At 45.1% G+C, this 17,879-nt stretch overlaps 1 protein-coding gene across 3 annotated transcripts in view; it reads left to right on the plus strand.

Moving 5' to 3' along the window:
- FSD2 (fibronectin type III and SPRY domain containing 2) overlaps positions 1-17,879 on the plus strand; it is a 44,560-nt gene that overhangs the window by 654 nt on the left and 26,027 nt on the right. For 2 of the 3 annotated variants that reach the window (XM_004763669.3, XM_004763670.3), the window contains exons 1-3: positions 6-676; positions 2,739-2,928; positions 4,316-4,486. The gene's annotated coding sequence lies outside the window, so the exon portion shown is untranslated. Of the gene's footprint in view, positions 1-5; positions 677-2,738; positions 2,929-4,315; positions 4,487-17,879 lie in introns of those variants that run through there. The other variant, XM_045067307.1, reaches the window with a different exon arrangement.

The raw sequence follows: 17,879 nt of genomic DNA on the forward strand, positions 1-17,879 counted from the left end.
GAAACTCAGAAGTTGTCTCGGGCGGGGCCCTGGGCAGCGGTCCCGGTCGCATCCCCGCCCCGGAGCCCGGGAACTTCCACTCTTGCCTCACGGTTTCCACCTTTGTACCTGCTCACGTAGGAAGAGTGTTCCCCACCTGAGCGAGCTACCCTCTTAGCCGCCTGCGCTGAACTGCGAGCCTCTTGGGAACGGGGACCGGCCTGGGCGCTACTAGTCCCCGAGGGTTCCTGCGCCCGAGGACGGTGCAGACTTGCTGGACACCAAATGTTAAATCAAACGTAGGAGTTACTGGCTGAGGACCTGGAAGCGCCAGCCAGTGGGTAAAAGCCACACATTTGCCGTTACCGAGTCAGCAGGCTTTACTGGGGTGTCAGCTGTGTGCAGGTTCGGGGGCGCACACAGATGCCTCGGTCTTCAAAGCATCCCAGCTCCCAGACCGCATGTATGCGTGCAGTGCGTTCCTACCCTTCTTTTTATAGCCAACGAGACGGAGACCCGGCAAAGAACCGTGTCCTAACAGACACACAAAGGCTAATAAGACCACCTGGCCCCCCAAGACCTGTTGGAGATGGGGAAATCTCATTTGCACGTGGCGATGGGATGTGACTTGAAGGGAATAAGACAGCCCGGTCTGCGTCCGGGAAAGGCGCAGTGCGCGCCGCGGGAAACCGTGCAGGTGGGCTTCCTCCTGGGAGCGCACTGGGAGGGCTCAGGGGTAGGGTCCGGGGAAGGCAGGTGGGGAGAGAGGCCCTGGAAGCCTCGAGAAGGAGCCCTTCTCTGAGGTTGGGCTCCTGAGGGTTTAGATTCAGGAACCAGGGAAAGCGCTTTTGAAAGTTTGGAGCTGGGAAATCCGGACATCAGATTCGCCCTTGCTGTCATACCCAAAGGAAACAACCAGAAACCAGGGCCAGCCTGGAGCCATGGTTAGGGCATCTCTCCCTGCGGAAGATGATCCCAGAGTATCTAGAAACTACTGTGGAATGTAGCTTGAAGTCTGAAGTTGCTTGTCTGAGCACCCTCCCCCCTGCCCCGACCCCTGTGGATCCGGGTGGGGGGGGGGTGGACTCAGAACTGCTGCTCTTGGCAGTGCTCTTGGAGAGAACCTATTAGTTGAAGGGATTTATTTTTCTCCAAACCATTTTTTAATATATTATCTTAGCTAGTATGATTTACTGATAATTCTTTAAATCTGTTTTGGTATCTTTTAGTATATTCTTTCCAGTATGTCTTTTTACTGTCTTTGTTTTATGTTATTTTATCCTTTCTAGTAGTCTTTCTAATTTATTTACTTTATCAAAATGACACTAGCAGGGACACCTGTTCAGTTAACCGACCTGCTCAGTCAGTTAAGCTCTGCCTTCAGCTCTGGTCGATATCAGGGTCCTGGGATGGGTGGGATTCCTTGCTCAGCAGGGAGCCTGATTCTCCTGCTTGCCACTCCCCCTGCTTGTGCTGTCTCTCTCTCTGACAAATAAATAAAATCTTTTTACAAAAATGACACTAGCAGACTTTCTTTTTTTTTTTTTTTTAAGATTTTTATTTATTTATTTATTTGACAGAGAGAGATCACAAGTAGGCAGAGAGGCAGGCAGAGAGAGGAGGAAGCAGGCTCCCCTGCCGAGCAGAGAGCCCGATGTGGGACTCGATCCCAGGACCCTGAGATCATGACCCGAGCTGAAGGCAGCAGCTTTAACCCACTGAGCCACCCAGGTACCCCAGGTTTTCAAATTATAAAAGTCATTTCTATTTTTGTGTGAGGGAAGGATGTTTGTATATTCTTAGAAAAAAATAAGGGCAGTTACCCACCAAACCTAATAATTGTTGTTGCCAGCATTCATGCCTGCTTTATTTTCACTTTACGGTTCTTCTGTAATATTGCCCTTTTTCTAAGCCAAATATCATATCTTATTTTTTAGTAAAGATATTTTTAAAAATTAATAAAAGGTATATATATAACTTATTAAAATAACTGTAAAATATAAAGAAAAAAGTAAACTAACTCGAAAGAGTTAAACCTTGCTCTCATTTTGAGTGTATTATTATATACAATATCATATATTATTATATATCTATAGTACATATTATACTATGTAGTATATATTTGTTATTTGCAGTATGTTTATATATCTTTATCATATATCTACATATCATCTAATATATTTATGATTATGCTGTCATGATATTTTATTTACACCCTTTTTCTACTTATAGATATATTGTGGGTATTTTCCACCTACAATATAGGCACCTATATGATTATTAATACTTGCCAATATTGAGTTGACCGTATAGTGAATTAACAAATTCTATATTGTCAGATATAAGTGAATCTCAATTTTCCGCGAGCAAACATAAAGTGCTGGTGAACATTCCTGTGCATGCATTTTTGCGTAACTTTTTTCTTTAATTTTTTTTTTACTTTTGATATTTTATTGTGCTTCTAGTATTTTTACGTTATAGATACCTGGCAGTAATGATATCTTTCAAATGACATTTTGACTGAGATTTTAAAAAGCAACAGATGTAAAATTCTGAGATCCAATCACCATAAGCAGACTTTTCAAGGAAGCGGTCCAGAACCCCGTTCATGCTCTCGGGAGGGAAACTGGTGAAGCAGTTTCTCTGGGGAACACTGTCGGTGGGCTGCGGGGAGGACTGGGAGTCCGGTCCTCTATCCCCACACCCAGGGAGGGATCGTCAAAGGGACACTTTAGATAGCTTGCTGTATCTTTCTGCAGGTGGCCTGAGGTGAGCAAATTGGCTGCTTTGATGGCAGAGTCAGAGGAAGTGGCAGATTGGGTCCAACTGCCTCCCAGTGTTTGCAGGGACCAAGGATGGGGCTGCCTCCCAAGATCCAGATGTGAGCCAGCAGGAAGACAGAGTCAGCAAGGAATCCTCAGATCCTGCCTAAGAGAGCCAACTTCACAGGTAAGGAAACCTCATTTGAGAAATCTTGGAAGTGGTCCACCAGGGCCTATAAGGGGAATGTGAGGGACCCCCTGGATAGAGGGGTTCTCAGCCTGGTTGTGGGAGCTCGAGGGAAGGGTCTCCATAATGGGAAATTCCAGAGAGGTAAAAAGCTCCCCAGGAGGGCCCCTCAGAGGGTTAAGCTGCTGCCTCCCACTCAGGTCATGATCTCAGGGTCCTGGGATCGAGTCCTGCATCAGGCTTTCTGCTCAGCAGGGAGCCTGCTTCCCTCTGGCTCTCTCTCTCTCTCTCTCTGTGTCTCTCTGCCTACTTGTGATCTCTCGGTCTGTCAAATAAATAAATAAAATCTTTTTTAAAAAATGCTCCCCAGGGGGCGCCTGGGTGGCTCAGTGGGTTAAGCCGCTGCCTTCGGCTTGGGTCATGATCTCAGGGTCCTGGGATCGAGTCCCACATCAGGCTCTCTGCTCAGCAGGGAGCCTGCTTCCTCCTCTCTCTCTCTCTCTCTGCCTACTTGTGATCTCTCTCTGTCAAATAAATAAAATCTTTAAAAAAAAAAATGCTCCCCAGGAGAGAGAGAGGCGAGACAAAGAGGAAAGGAGGTGCACAATAGGGAGCTCTAAGCACCTGCCAGCCCAGAGAGCCTGAAGCTAGCACCCACTGCGGCATCAGCTCCATTAGAGGCTGTCTTACCATCTTGGCACTTCTGCCCTGGTGTTCCAGCAGCAGCTCAGGGAGGAGGTGTGAGAAGGGCCCAACCTCATTCCTCCTTTCCCAGGGCAGACTTCCAGCTAAAGAGGCCCAGACTCTTTAGGGTAGGGGAGAAGACTTTGATACTGGCTAAGCGAAGTTTGGGTTTTGCATTAGTATTCTGGACAGTATGCTCAGTTACTGAATGGAGACTATGCCTTCAAATAACCCTAGGACGGAATGTCACCAAAGAGGGAGCAGAAAGTCACGGGTCTGCTGGATTGTTTGTTTGTTTGTTTGTTTGTTTTTTACTGGAGAAGGGAATGATTTCCACTGTGGGTACATGTGAAAGGAATGGTGGAAGGAAAAAAAGCAAAATTGCATTTGTTTCCCTTCAGAGTTGTACTTGTTCAAAACAGTTCGGGAAAAGTCCTTCAGGCCAGGTGGAGGCCACCCGGCTCGAGGACTCTCAGAGGCCCTCCCTCCCTCTCTGCATGGCTCGCATCTGCCCCCACCCTCTGCACACGACCAGCCACCCAAGCAGCTCAGGGGAGCTACAGACCTCACATCCTCCCAGTAAATGAAGGAACTCAGGGGACAGCATGTGACCCCTCCTGGTGACACTTGAGTGCTAAGAAGTGCAAGACAGCCGCGGCAGGCCTATATTTGGGCTCTCACACACAACTGTTGCTATTTGCAGTGGGAGCTGGCTCATGTTACCATCACCTGTCACCTTCCATGCTCCAGTTACAGCCCTTGCTGTAAGCCAGGCAGGGACAGGCTGCGGGGCTTGAACAGGTGACCTGGAGGGAAATCCTTCTCCAGAGGCCTTGGAGGTCAAAGAAGAACCCGTGGACCCTGAAATCAGCAGGTAAGTTTCTGGGTGATCCTGTTCTTCTAATGCAAAGGGTATTACTTGGAAGTCAGTTACTTAATGGTGCAATGTTAATGCAATATTGTTCCTTTAGGGAAAGAGGTATCATCCTAAATTGCGGATGTGTAAATGGCAGTCAACAGTGGGAATGTTTTCTGTGCCCTCCTGGAGCACGGGCTCGCCTTGACTGAATGCGGTGTTGGTATGGGCTGTGAAAGCCTCTGTGGCTGCCGATTCCTGCAGTGTGCCCTTAAAGTATTTTTAGTGCAGGAGTCCATTTGCTAGAACAGTTTGGAACCTTGTGTAATATTCTCCTCTGGCTGCGGTAGCAGGCTGATAAACACATTTTATTTTAATCAGCATGTGTGTCCTGACAAATCGTAATTTCGTATTTTGATGGAAATACGGAGAAACCGAAGGACAATCATTTTTCACCTGTTACACATACCCGTCTCCCATGGAAAGTTTTCAGGTTTGGACTCTGCCTGTGAGAGCTGATTTGAACTATTCGTGTCACTCTACAGCCAACGCTTGATAGCAAGTTTCCTTAGTTGTGGCTCGAGAATTGCAAAGGGCTACCTGGGTGGGCTTCTGAAATTACAGGCAAAATTCTGTCGGTGCCCTAGGGGCTCACTTTTAGGGAGAGAATTCACAGCTTTCAATAGATTCCCAGAGGCGCTCGTGCCCCACAAGGTTACAGTCATTTGGGGGGGGGGGGCTTTTCTAATTAATGCACTGGGACACACCTCTCATATAAGACTTCGGCAAAAGCCTTTTTTGTTGTTTTGTTTTTTACTGCAGTCCTATGGCCTAGAGTAGAAGCTTTCAACTACTTTATTTTTTATAGGCTGTGACCTATTTATTTCTCTAAGGCTCAGTTTCATCATTTATAAAATGACAAATTCTTTTTTTTTTTTTAAGATTTTATGTATTTATTTGACAGAGAGATCCCAAGTAGGCAGAGAGGCAGGCAGAGAGGAGGAAGCAGGCTCTCTTCTGAGCAGAGAGCCCGATGCGGGGCTCGATCCCGGGATCGTGACCTGAGCCGAAGGCAGAGGCTTTAACCCACTGAGCCACCCAGGCGCCCCTAAAATGACAAATTCGTGTTAACCGTCCTTTCTTCCCCAATTCTGAATGTCTGGTCAGGCGCTGAAGGAGTCCAGACGCTGAGGCGGAACGGGCACGGCCGCTCTGCGGGGGTGTTGCAAACCTCCCATCTCGGTGCTGAGTGCCCAGACCAGTTTGTTTGTCTGTCCAAAGGGGAAACGCAGGTCTGGAAGAATCTGTGCTCGTTAGATTTGTTCTTGATGTTTCCCAGCCCTCTCGATTGCATAACAGTTTGATTTGGTGTTTCACTCTCCAGCTTCCCGTTGAAAGAATTGGTCAGCATGATTTATTGGTAATACAGAATTCTGGTTTTCTCCCTTTTGGTAGTGCACAGAAGTGTGTTCTTTTTAGCAGGCTGCCCTGGGGTCTGGAGGTGATACGGTTTCCTGGAGAGCTGGGTCCGGGGCCAGCTCTTCACCTGCTGTCTGAGGGCCCCTCCGTCCCTAGAGTTCCACACCTCTGCCCGGGGGCCCCCGGAAGCTCTTGCTATGAGAACCGGTGACCTCCTAGCCGACGTCTGGGCCTGGATGTGAGGCTCTTCTGTCCTGGTGCCTCCTCCCGACTTCAGTTGTTTTCCGGGGAGACAATGACCCCATAGCAGCCACGGGTGGCTCCTCCTTGCGAGGGCCACTGTGAGTCTTCACGTTCTTTTTTTTTTTTTTTTTTAAGATTTTTTTAATTTTTATTTATTTGACAGAACACAAGTAGGCAGAGAGGCAGGCAGAGAGAGAGGAGGAAGCAGGCTCCCTGCTGAGCAGAGAGCCCGATGCGGGACTCGATCCCAGGACCCTGAGATCATGACCTGAGCCGAAGGCAGCGGCTTAACCCACTGAGCCACCCAGGTGCCCAGGACTTCCTTCTTTCTTACGGCTAAGTAATATTCCGTGGTTTTCCTTCTTTATCATCCATTTGTTGATGGACACTTCAGTTGTTTCTGTCCTGGCGGCTGTGAGGAACGCTCCAATGACCACAGGAGTAAAGATCTCCCTTTGAGATCCTGATTACATTTCGCTCATACATATGGTAGTTCTGTTCTTAATTTTTTGAAGAATTTCCATACTATTTTCCATAACAGCTGTGCCAGTTTACATTTCCAACAGTGTACAAGAGTTCCCTTTTCCCACATCCTCACCAACACTTGTTATCGCTTGTCTTCCGGGCTGACATTCTTTTTTTTTTTTTTTTTTTTTTTTAAGATTTTATTTATTTATTTGACAGACGGAGATCACAAGTAGGCAGAGAGGCAGGCAGAGAGAGAGGGGGAAGCAGGCTCCCTGCTGAGCAGAGAGCCCGATGCGGGACTCGATCCCAGGACCCTGAGATCATGATCTGAGCTGAAGGCAGAGACTTTAACCCACTGAGCCACACAGGCGCCCCCAGGACTGCCATTCTAACAGGTGGGAGGTGCTATGTCATTGTGGGTTTTGAGGGGTTTTGTTTTGTTTTGCTTTTTGTTTGTTTTTAGGTAAGCTCCATGCCCAGCATGGAGCCCAACATGGGACTTGAACTCACAACCCTGAGATCAAAACCTGAGCTGAGGGGCGCCTGGGTGGCTCAGTGGGTTAAAGCCTGTGCCTTCCACTCAGGTCATGATCCCAGGGTCCTGGGATCAAGCCCCGCATCAGGCTCTCTGCTTGGCAGGGAGCCTGCTTCCCCCTCTCTCTCTGCCTGCCTCTCTGCCTACTTATGATCTCTGTCTGTCAAATTTAAAAAAAGAAACAAACCTGAGCTGAGATCAAGAGTTGAATGCTGGGCACCTGGGTGGCTCAGTGGGTTAAGCCGCTGCCTTTGCCTCAGGTCATGATCTCAGGGTCCTGGGATCGAGCCCCGAATCGGGCTCTCTGCTCAGCAGGGAGCCTGCTTCCCTCTCTCTCTCTGCCTGCCTCTCTGTCTACTTGTGATCTCTCTCTGTCAAATAACTAAATAAAATCTTCTAAAAAAAATTTTTTTAAATAAATAAATAAATAAAAATTTAAAAAAGAGTCGAATGCTTAACTGACTGAGTGACCCAGCCATCCCCTCACTGTGGTTTTCACTTGCATTTCCCTGACAATGAGTGATGTTGAGTGCCTTTTCATGTGTCTGTTGGCCATGTGGATGTCAGAAAAGTGTTTGGTTATGTCCTCTGTCCATTTTTAATCAGATTATTGGGGTTTTTTTGCTATTGAGTTGTACAAATTACAAATTCCTTACATATTTTGGATATCAACTATCGTGTAAATAGTTTGCAAAATTTTCTCCTAGTTGCCTTTCCATTTGTTTGTTTCTTTTGCAGTGGAGTTATTTTTAGTTCGATGGTCTCCCACGTGTTTATTTTTGCTCTTATGGCTTGTATTTTTGGGGTCACATCCAGAGTGTTGTTGCCAAGACCGATGTCGAGGACCTTTTTCCCTTGTTTTCTTCTAGGAGTTTTATGGTTTCATATCTTACATTTAAGCCTTTAATCTACATCTGGAGTTAATTGGGGGAAGTGGTATAAAATAGGGGCCTGGTTTTATTTTTTTGCATGTGATTACCCAGTTTTCCCAGCACTATGTCCTTTCCCACAACGGGGTCATTCTGATTAGCTAGGTGGCCACACTTGCAGGAGAGCAAAGGCTCAGAGCCCCTTAGGACGGAAGGCTTGGACTGTGTTGTTGACCAGTAAGAGATGTGGGGGTCACAGGCTGGATTAGGGCAGGGGAGAAGGCAAAGTGGCGTTTCCCCAGCTGGGTGGCCCCTTTGGCCTCAGGAACCATGGAAGAGAGATGCAAGCTGAGGTGGGGCTGTTGCACGTGTACTCAGGAGTGTCTTGCAATCCTTTGGGTCTGGTACATGTGTGGGGCTGTAGAGGGAAGGTTTCTTGGTCCATCTCAATGCTGGTTTTGCTGGGATGCAGACCCATCGTAGGGAGCTGGGTCCTACTTCACCTGAAGCTACGCTTCCCCATCCCTAAAACAAGCTACGTTGTGACGAGGTGCCAGGACTGCCCCAGCCAGAGTCTAACGGTGGGCAGGGCTCTTACAAGTAACCCCAAAGAACATCCAGGCTCTGCGATCTTCATAAATCGCAGGTGCTAGGGAGACCCCAAAGCTGCTTGCTTTGTGATGCTGACTCTGGGAACAATCGTTATTCATCGCCTCCTCCAGCCCAGGCGTAGACCAGGTCCCCGTGGACCTGCTGGTGGACCAGGACACAGTGGAGCTAGTACCTCGGGCCTCAGTCCTGCGTGGTCATAGCCATGGTACTCAGCCTCGCCGCACATTACTGATTCTTGCCACTGTTGTCTGTGTAAAGAGTTTCAGAGCCTTCAAGAATGGGACCGAAGTGTTCCTGAACCCTGATGTGATGTGCACTGTCTCGGAGTCAGGGGAGTAAAGTTTCCTTATGGATCCAGACCCCAGAAGCCAGTTGTATGCCTGGTATGCAGCGAGGGGGTGTTCGTTGTCTCTGTCGCTCCTGGCTGCTGGGAGTCCGCTGCTCTGGCTGGTGCTGCCGGGGGAAGTGAAACAAGAGCATCCTGTGCGGACTTCAGAGCGGGGCAGGCAAGAGGCAAGAGTCCCAGGGACTCCCCAGGGCAGAGCCTGAGTCGTCCATTCCCACTGTCCCCCCACGCGCAGAGAAGGCCAGTCAGCGGCTGTGTTTTGTCTTGCCGTCAGCATGAGCTGAGGTGAGCCCATGGCAGGGGTGTGAGAGACCTCCAAGGAGGGTTATTGCCCTGATTAAGTTGGAAGAGTGACATTTGGGACAGAGCCCAGATGAAGAGAGGTGGCTGGGGACGTCCCCAGGTTAAGGGTAGAGCGGGTCTCCCTCCCTGGCATCCAGAATCTACTCTGACTCTTCCCGAAGTAAGGCCAGATGGGGGACGGGGGTCAGTCCTCTGTGCTCCTAACTGCCCCCCCTAGCCTTTCCCTGTGCTCATAGGACAGACCTGGGGGGCGGGGCTCAGGCAGCAAGAGGAGCTGGCAGCGAGCTCCGAGCGTGAGAAGGGAGGGCTGGGCCCCGAGGGCAAAGGGCCCTCTCTGGGTCAAGTTCTTTTCCCTGACAGCGTAGTGATCCTTGGTCTCTGCAGACAGAGCAGACGAAAAGATACGAAACCGAAACCGAAGGCCCGTAGAGGAATGTGCAGGGAGGGGCTCAGGACCCAGTCAGTGGCGTTAAAGGCAGAGCACAGAGAAAGTGGATTCTCCAAGAGGGTGTCAGCTCCCTGGGACTTCAGGCATCTGCTGGCGTGGCCTGTGGGGGTGACCACAGGCTCATGGCTCGGGAGATAGCATGTGTGTTGTCATGTCCCACCAGAGTGGAGAAAGTGAGAGGCAATGAGCTCCACCCAGCCGTGTCAGATGTGGGAGAATGAGAATGTTCAGGAAGGCTGCGGCTTCTCTAAACTTCTGCCTGTGCTTGGAGCAGAGGTCGGGGCTAGAGACAAGGATTTGGGCCACTGGCAGAGAGGGGGCCGTGGAGCCACAAGAGTGGACAGAATCACCTGGCGCAAGTGAGTGGGAGGAGGGGGGCAGGAATGGAAGCCTGGGAAAGGCCCGTGTGGGGAGCAGCCCAGTGGGGGACCGTCCTGAGAGCAGACGGCAGGCTGAGCCGGGTCAGCAGGGTCGAAAGTCACAGAACAGCCGGCAGAACATGGGCCAGTGTCCGTGGATCTCACAATTAGGGCAGCAGAAAACGCTGTATTTTTTAAAAGGCAATCAAAACCAGAGAAAATGGAAAGCAACCTGAATGGCATTTTTTACATAGCTTTGGGGTAGGTATTGAAAGGATAGTCTATCAACAGCGAGGAGTCCCTCACTGCGGAAGGACCAGCACTGTGGGTCAGGGAGGCGCTGCCCCTGACTCCAAGGGGTTAGACAGACAGCTGTCTGCTGGCTCTGATCCCACAGTGGAAACTAAGGCGGGGGGCTATTTGACTCATCCTGATGGTTATGGTGGGGGTGGGGGAGTGCTAAACTCGGTCTTTCCATTTTTTAAAATTTTGTTATTTTCCTCCAAAATGTACTGCATATGTACCATGTTGGAACGGTTTAGTAATGGTAGTTTTCAATTTTTACCTTTTTAAAGATTTTATTTATTTATTTGAGCGAGAGAGAGAGTACAGGTGGGGGAAAGGCAGAGGGAGAAGGACAAGCAGACCCCCCACTGAGCAGGGAGGCTGATGATGCGGGGCTCGATCCCAGGACCCCAGGATCATGACCTGAACTGAAGGCAGTTGCTTTCACTAACTAAGCTTCCCAGGTGCCCCAGTAATGGTGGTTTTTTTTAAAAAGCATTAGGTTTACCACAATTCATTGTTAAAGGGGGCATTAGGAACTGGATTGTGGGGTTGCTTACACAACTTGAGAAATTTACTAAAAACTGTTGAATCATGCACCTAAAACAGGTGAATTTTATGGTATATAAAGTTATATTGAATTTATAATTCAATAAAGTTATTTTCAAGATAATTAGTGAGTAAGTTAAGCAGTTCACAGAATTCCTGGTTTTATGTAGGAATGCGTTTTTGATAAAGACTTGTACAGGCTAATTAGAATGGTAGAACAGTTCAGTGGGTAGAAATTTCAGTCAGTATTTGGACATCAACTGCACCTGTTGTGACTTGTACAGTTAAATGAAATAAAATAATAATAACAACTGGTTCTCTAAACCAAAAAGGTCGTTCTAAGGGGCGCCTGGGTGGATCAGTCAATTGGATGACTGATTCTTGATCTCAGCTTAGGTCATGATCTCAGGGTTCTGGAATCAAACCCTGTGTTGGGCTCTGCACACAGTGGGGAGTCTGCTTGAGATTCTCTTCCTCTGCCCCTCCCCCTGCTTGTGCATGCTCTCTCTCTCTAATAAATAAATCTTTAAAACAAAGGTCATCCTTTTTTGTGTATGGATTAGTGGTCTTCAATTTTTTTTGGCTCATGACCTCCCTTAGAACCTTTATATTATCTAAAAATTTTTATCAAGTTTAAATAACCTTGTATTAAGTGATAGTTTCTCATATATGATACCAGAAATACAAGCTAAAAGAAAAAAAATAGAAAATTGGACTACATCCAAATTAAAAACTTCTGTGCTTCTAAAGGACACCTTCAAGAAAGTGAAAAGATAATTTACAGAGTGAGAGAAAATATTTGCAAATCAAACATCTGATAAAGGACTTATATCCAGAATTTATAAAGAACTCTGACAATTCAACAATAAATAGGGGTGCCTGGGTGGCTCAGTCAGTTAAACATCTGCCTGCCACTGAGATCTTGATTTAGGGTCCTGAGATAGAGACCTGATCGAGACCTGCTTCTCCCTCTGTATCTGGCCATTCCCCTGCAAGTGCTTGTGCTCTCTCTCAAGTAAATTAAAAATAAACAAACAAACAAACTAAAAAACTTCAACAATAAGTGGATAGATAACCCAATTTGCAAATGGATGTATTAAAATTCTCCAGAGAAACTGAATCCAATATGGGGGAGAGAGGTACATGTATGTGTATAAAGAATATGAGAGAGACATGTATCTTAAGGAATGAGCTCATGCAGTTACGGATGCTGGCAAGTGCAAAACCTGCAGGGTGGGCCCGCCTTATGGAGACCTAGGCGAGAGCCAACACTGCAGTTCAAGTCTGAAGGCCACATGCTGGTAGAATTCCTTCTTGCTTAAGGCAGAGCCATCTTTGTTCTGTTCAGCTCTACGACTGATTAGAAGGACCCAGTGATGTTACGGAGGACAATCCGATCTACCCCAAGTCCACCAACTTAAAAGTCAATCTCATGAGCAAATAGAGACAAAAAGTAGATGGTCATTATCAGGGGCCAGGGGAGTAACTGCCAATGAGTATGTAGTTTTGGGAGGTGATGAGTGTTCTGGAATTGGACATCAGTGATGAACCCATAACTCTACATTTATTAAAATATTAACTTGTACACTTTTTAAAAAAAAGATTTATTTATTTGGGGGAGGGAGCACGCAAGTTGGGGGAGGGGCAGAGGGAGAGAATCTTCAAGCAGACTCCCTACTGAGCATGGAGCCCAATGCGGGGGCTCAATCTCATGACCCTGAGATCATAACCTGAGCCAAAACCAAGAGTCTGACTTAACCAACTGAGCCATCCAGGCATCTCTAAATTGTACACTTTAAAAGTGGAACCTTATGGTGTGTAAATTATATCTTAAACCATTAGTTTAAAAAGTACTAGTAGTTTTAAAAGATGCACTTTCTGACATGCTATAAATCTTTACATTTCCGAATAAAACTATTTTATAACTCTTAAATTTATTTAATGGACTCTTAAATACTACTGTAGTTTGCTGCCCTTCATCAAGTGTGCTAAAAAATGCAACAAAAGCTCTTATGGAGCACCTGGGTGGCTCCATTGGTTGAGAATCCAACTCTTGATTCAGCTCAGGTCGTGATCTCAGGGTCGTGAGGTTGAGTCTCATGTCGGGCTCTAGGCTCAGCATCGAGTCTGCTTAGGATTCTCTTTCCCTCTCTCTCTTCCCCTCCCACTCATACTACTCTCTCTCTCTCAAATAAATAAATCTTTAAAAAACAAACAAACAACTCTTTTAGGGGTGCCTGGGTGGCTCAATCAGTTAAGCGTCTGCCTTCAGCTCAGGTCATGATCCCAGGGTCCTGAGATCAAGTCCTGCATCGGGCTCCCTGCTCAGCAGAGAGCCTGCTTCTCCCTCTCCCTCTGCCTGCTGTTCTGCCTACTTGTGTGCTCTCTCATTCTCTCTTTCTCTCTCTATCTTTCAAATAAACAAATAAATAAATCTTTAAAAAAAAAACCTTTTAGGGACACCTGGGTGGCTCAGTTGGTTGGACGACTGCCTTCGGCTCAGGTCATGATCCTGGATTCCTGGGATCGAGTCCCGCATCAGGCTCCCAGCTCCATGGGGAGTCTGCTTCTCTCTCTGACCTTCTCCTCGCTCATGCTCTCTCTCACTGTCTCTCTCTCAAATAAATAAATAAAATATTTAAAAAAAAAAAAAACCTTTTATAACATTAGAAATTTTACCTTGTTCTTTTTTTCTTCTTGAGCTTGTGTTTACATTTAACTTTTCAGAAGAGAAGTTTTAGAGTTTTGTCCTAATGTATTGTTTTTCTATATTTAGAAAGTCTTATTGATCATCTATGAGACTTCTCTACAAAAAAAAAAATACAGGGGCGCCTGGGTGGCTCAGTGGGTTAAGCCGCTGCCTTCGGCTCAGGTCATGATCTCAGGGTCCTGGGATCGAGTCCCGCGTCGGGCTCTCTGCTCAGCAGGGAGCCTGCTTCCTTCTCTCTCTCTCTCTGCCTGCCTCTCAGTGTACTTATGGTTTCTCTCTGTCAAATAAATAAATAAAAAAAAATAAATAAATAAAAAATAAAATAAAAAAAAAATACATGCATGGGATTTAAATTTTTTTATTTTCCTGGAACCATAAGGCTCTAAATGGTAACCTCTTTTTTCTTCTGGATTAATTTATCAAAACAATTTGTAGGCACATATGAGCAAAACAACATACATTACTAATTTTGACAAATGCTAAACAAAACAAATGTGAAATGGAAATGCATCTCTTGGTGAGCTGGGTAGGGCTTTTCTTTTTTTTACAAGTTAATTCACATTTTCATGTATGAATTATTACATGCAATTACAAATTATATTATTATAGCACTATCATTCAACTCTTTGAACTCTTTCCGAAATGTATGCCAAAAATTACATAGTCGTCTATTGTGAAAAATCATTTTTAGTCATAGGTCAGCTGACACTTGATTAGTTCCTCCTTCAGTTTTGTTGAAAGCAAAGAATTGGAAACCCCTTAGCTTACAAAAGAATGCTTCTTTTCCTTCCCTGGCTGCTCTCCTGACCCACGCAAACTGTGCGGGATGATAAGTGGTTATTATTTGTTGTGGAGCGAGTAATACACTGTTCCTTCTCTCCACCTGGCCGTCCCCTCCCACTCCTTTTGTCTCATTCCAGTTCCTACAAGGGGTAGCATTTATACCATTGATCTGCAGACTACAACATCTGTACATAGACTTTCTAAGGGATATGTGGATGGGGATAATTTTAAGAGTATTAGATTCCAGATGCTTAACATAATACTTAATCTTCCCCAGAGCTGCTCTCTCCTGAAATAAGCCAGCTGTTGAGGCTTCATGCAGGTTCTGTGTTCACAATATCCCTTCCTCTCTTTGTTACAAAAGTAAAACTGCACCCTCTTGCTTTTGAATATTACATTGCCCTGTAAGATTTCATGGCCTTGGAATTTAAAAACCTCTAGTGGGGGGCATCTGGGTGACTCAGTTGGGCTAGTGTTCAACATTTGCTTTTGGCTTAGGTCCTGATCTCAGGGTCCTGGGGTCGAGCCCCCATGATCCTGCTTGGATTCTCTCTCTCCCTCTGCCCCTCCCCCAACTCATGGGTTTTCTCTCTCTCTCTCTCATAAATAGATAAATCTTTATTTTTTAAAAAATGCTTTATTTGTTTGACAGAGATGACAAGTAGGCAGAGGCAGACAGAGAGAGCGGGGGAAGCAGGCTCCCTGCTGAGCAGAGAGCCCGATGCGGGGCTCAATCCCAGGACCCTGAGATCATGACCCGGGCCGAAGGCAGAGGCTTTAACCCACTGAGCCACCCAGGTGCCCCAAATAGATAAATCTTTAAAAACATAAAATAAGTAATAACCTCCAGGCTGAGTGGAAGGACAATTTGAAGTATTGATATCAGTGTTACTAGAGATAAAGAGGAGCATTTTATAATAAAAGGGGTCAGTCCATCAAGAATACATGGCAATTATAAATGTACATGCAGGGAGCCTGGGTGCCACTGGTGGTTGAGCATCTGACTCTTGGTTTCAGCTCAGGTCATGATCTTAGGGTCGTGAGATCAAGCCCCTTGTCAGGCTTCATGCTCAGCACAGTCTGCTCCTCTCCCCCACCTCTCTCTCTCTCTCACTCTAAAATAAATAAACGAGTCTTAAAAATAAATGTATATGTGGGGTGCCTGGGTGGCTCAGTGGGTTAAAGCCTCTGCCTTTGGCTTGGGTCAAGATCCCAGGGTCCTGGGATCGAGCCCCGCATTGGGCTCTCTGCTCAGCAGGGAGCCTGCTTCCTTCTCTCTCTGCCTGTCTTTCTGCCTACTTGTGATCTCTGTGTGTCAAATAAATAAATAAAAATCTTTAAAAAAAAATAGAAAATAAATGTATATGTACCTAACAATAGGGCACCAAAATACATGAAGCAAAAAGTGACATAAATGGAGAAAGAGACAACTCAGCAATATCAGTTGGAGACCTCAGTACTCCACTTTTGATAACAGGATGACTAAGAAGAAAATAAATAAGGAAATAGGGACTCAAATAACACTATAAACCAGCTGGACAACACAAACGTCTAGAAAACACTCCCCCCAACAACTGGAATACACATGCTTCTCTAGGCATATCGAACATCCTCCAGGATAAACCAAATGCTAAAATAAGCATCCATAAATTTAACAGGATAGAAATAATGAAAAAATATGTAATCTGACCACAATGAGATACTATTAGAAGTCAATAACAGAGAAATTTGGGATGTCACAAATATGTGGAAAGTAAAAATATACTCCTAAATAATCAACATATCAAAGAAGAAAGCAAAAGGGAAATCAGAAGATAATTCAAGGTGAATAAAAGTAAAAATAAAACATACCAAAAGTTTTGCCACATTATTGGGATGTGGCAAAAGTGGTGCTTAGAGGGAAATTTATAGTTATAAATACCTGTATTTAAAAAGAAGATCTTAAATCAACAACCTAACTTGCCACTTTAAAACACTGAGAAAAGAACAGCAAACAGAACAAAGCAAGTAGAAAGAAGGAAGTATTAAATATTATAGTGAAAATTTATGAAGAGGGGAATAGAAAAACAAATGAGAAAAATCCAAGAAAACCAAAAGCTACTTCTTTAAAGACATCAGCAAAGCTGACAAACTTTTACTTAGGCTGATCAAGAGAAAAAAAGAGAAGACTCACATCACTAGAATCAGAAATGAAAGAGGGGACATTATTACCAAACTACCAGAAATAAAGTAGTTAAAAAGAAGACCATGAACAGTTGTATTCCAGTAAATTAAATAAATGAAATGAACAAATTCTTGGAAAGACACAAACTACCAAAAGACTCAAGAAGAAATTGACAACTATTGGCCTATGTAAAATAGGCTGAATTAATAATAAGGGGAAAAAATCACAAAGAAAAACCCAGATAGCTTCACTAGTGAGTTACGAAACATTTAAAGAAAAATTAATGCCAAGTCTTCACAAGTTCTTCCAAAAAAAGTAGAAGAGAAGGAATATTTCCCAACTTACTCTGCAAGGCCATTATCTCCCTTACATCAAAGCCAAACAAAGACATTACAAAAAGAGAAAACTACAGGCTAATATTTCTTAGGAATATGAATGCAGAATTCCTCAAAAAATACTGGCAAACTGAATCTAGTAAACATATATATATATGATATATATTGGGATATATATATATCTATATATATATCATATATATATATATATAGGGATATATATCCCAATATATATCATATATATATATCATATATATATATATAGGGATATATATATATATAGGGATATATATATATATATGATATATATCATATATATATATCCAAAACATCATGACCAAGTGGGATTTATCCCAGGAATGCAAGGTTGGCTTAACCTCAGAGTTTTCAGCAAGTTCTTAGATATGACACCAAAAGCACAAGTAACAAAAGAAAAAAATTAATTAGACTTCATCAAATTTTAAAACTTTGGTGCTTCAGAGGACACCATCTATAAAGAGGGAAGTGCCTGGCTGGCTCATTTGGTAGTGTGTGTGATTCTTGATCTTGGGATCATGAGTTTGAGCCCCAGATTGAGTGTGGAGCCTAAGTATTTTTTTTTTTTAATTTTTAAATGGGGGCATGTGGGTCACTGAGTTGGTTAAGCATTTGCCTTCAGCTTGGGTCATGATCCGGGGGTCCTGGGATTGAGCCCCGCATCAGGCTCCCTGTTCAGTGGGGCATCAGCTTCTCCCTTTCCCTCAGCCTGCTGTCCCACCTGCTTGTGCTCTCTCTTTCTCTGTGTCAAATAAATAAAATCTTTTTTTTTTTTTTAAGATTTTCTTTATTTAGTTGACAGAGACACAGTGAGAGAGGGAAGGCAAGAAGGGGAGTGGGAACAGGAGAAGCAGGCTTCCCGCTGAGCAGGGATCCCAGTGCAGGGCTGGATCCTAGGACCCTGGGATATGACTTGATCTGAAGGCAGACACTTAACAACTGAACCA

This window comes from Mustela putorius, unplaced genomic scaffold (genome assembly GCF_011764305.1).
Source record: "Mustela putorius furo isolate JIRA1106 unplaced genomic scaffold, ASM1176430v1.1 tig00003875_pilon_pilon_pilon, whole genome shotgun sequence".
Lineage (NCBI taxonomy): Eukaryota > Metazoa > Chordata > Mammalia > Carnivora > Mustelidae > Mustela > Mustela putorius.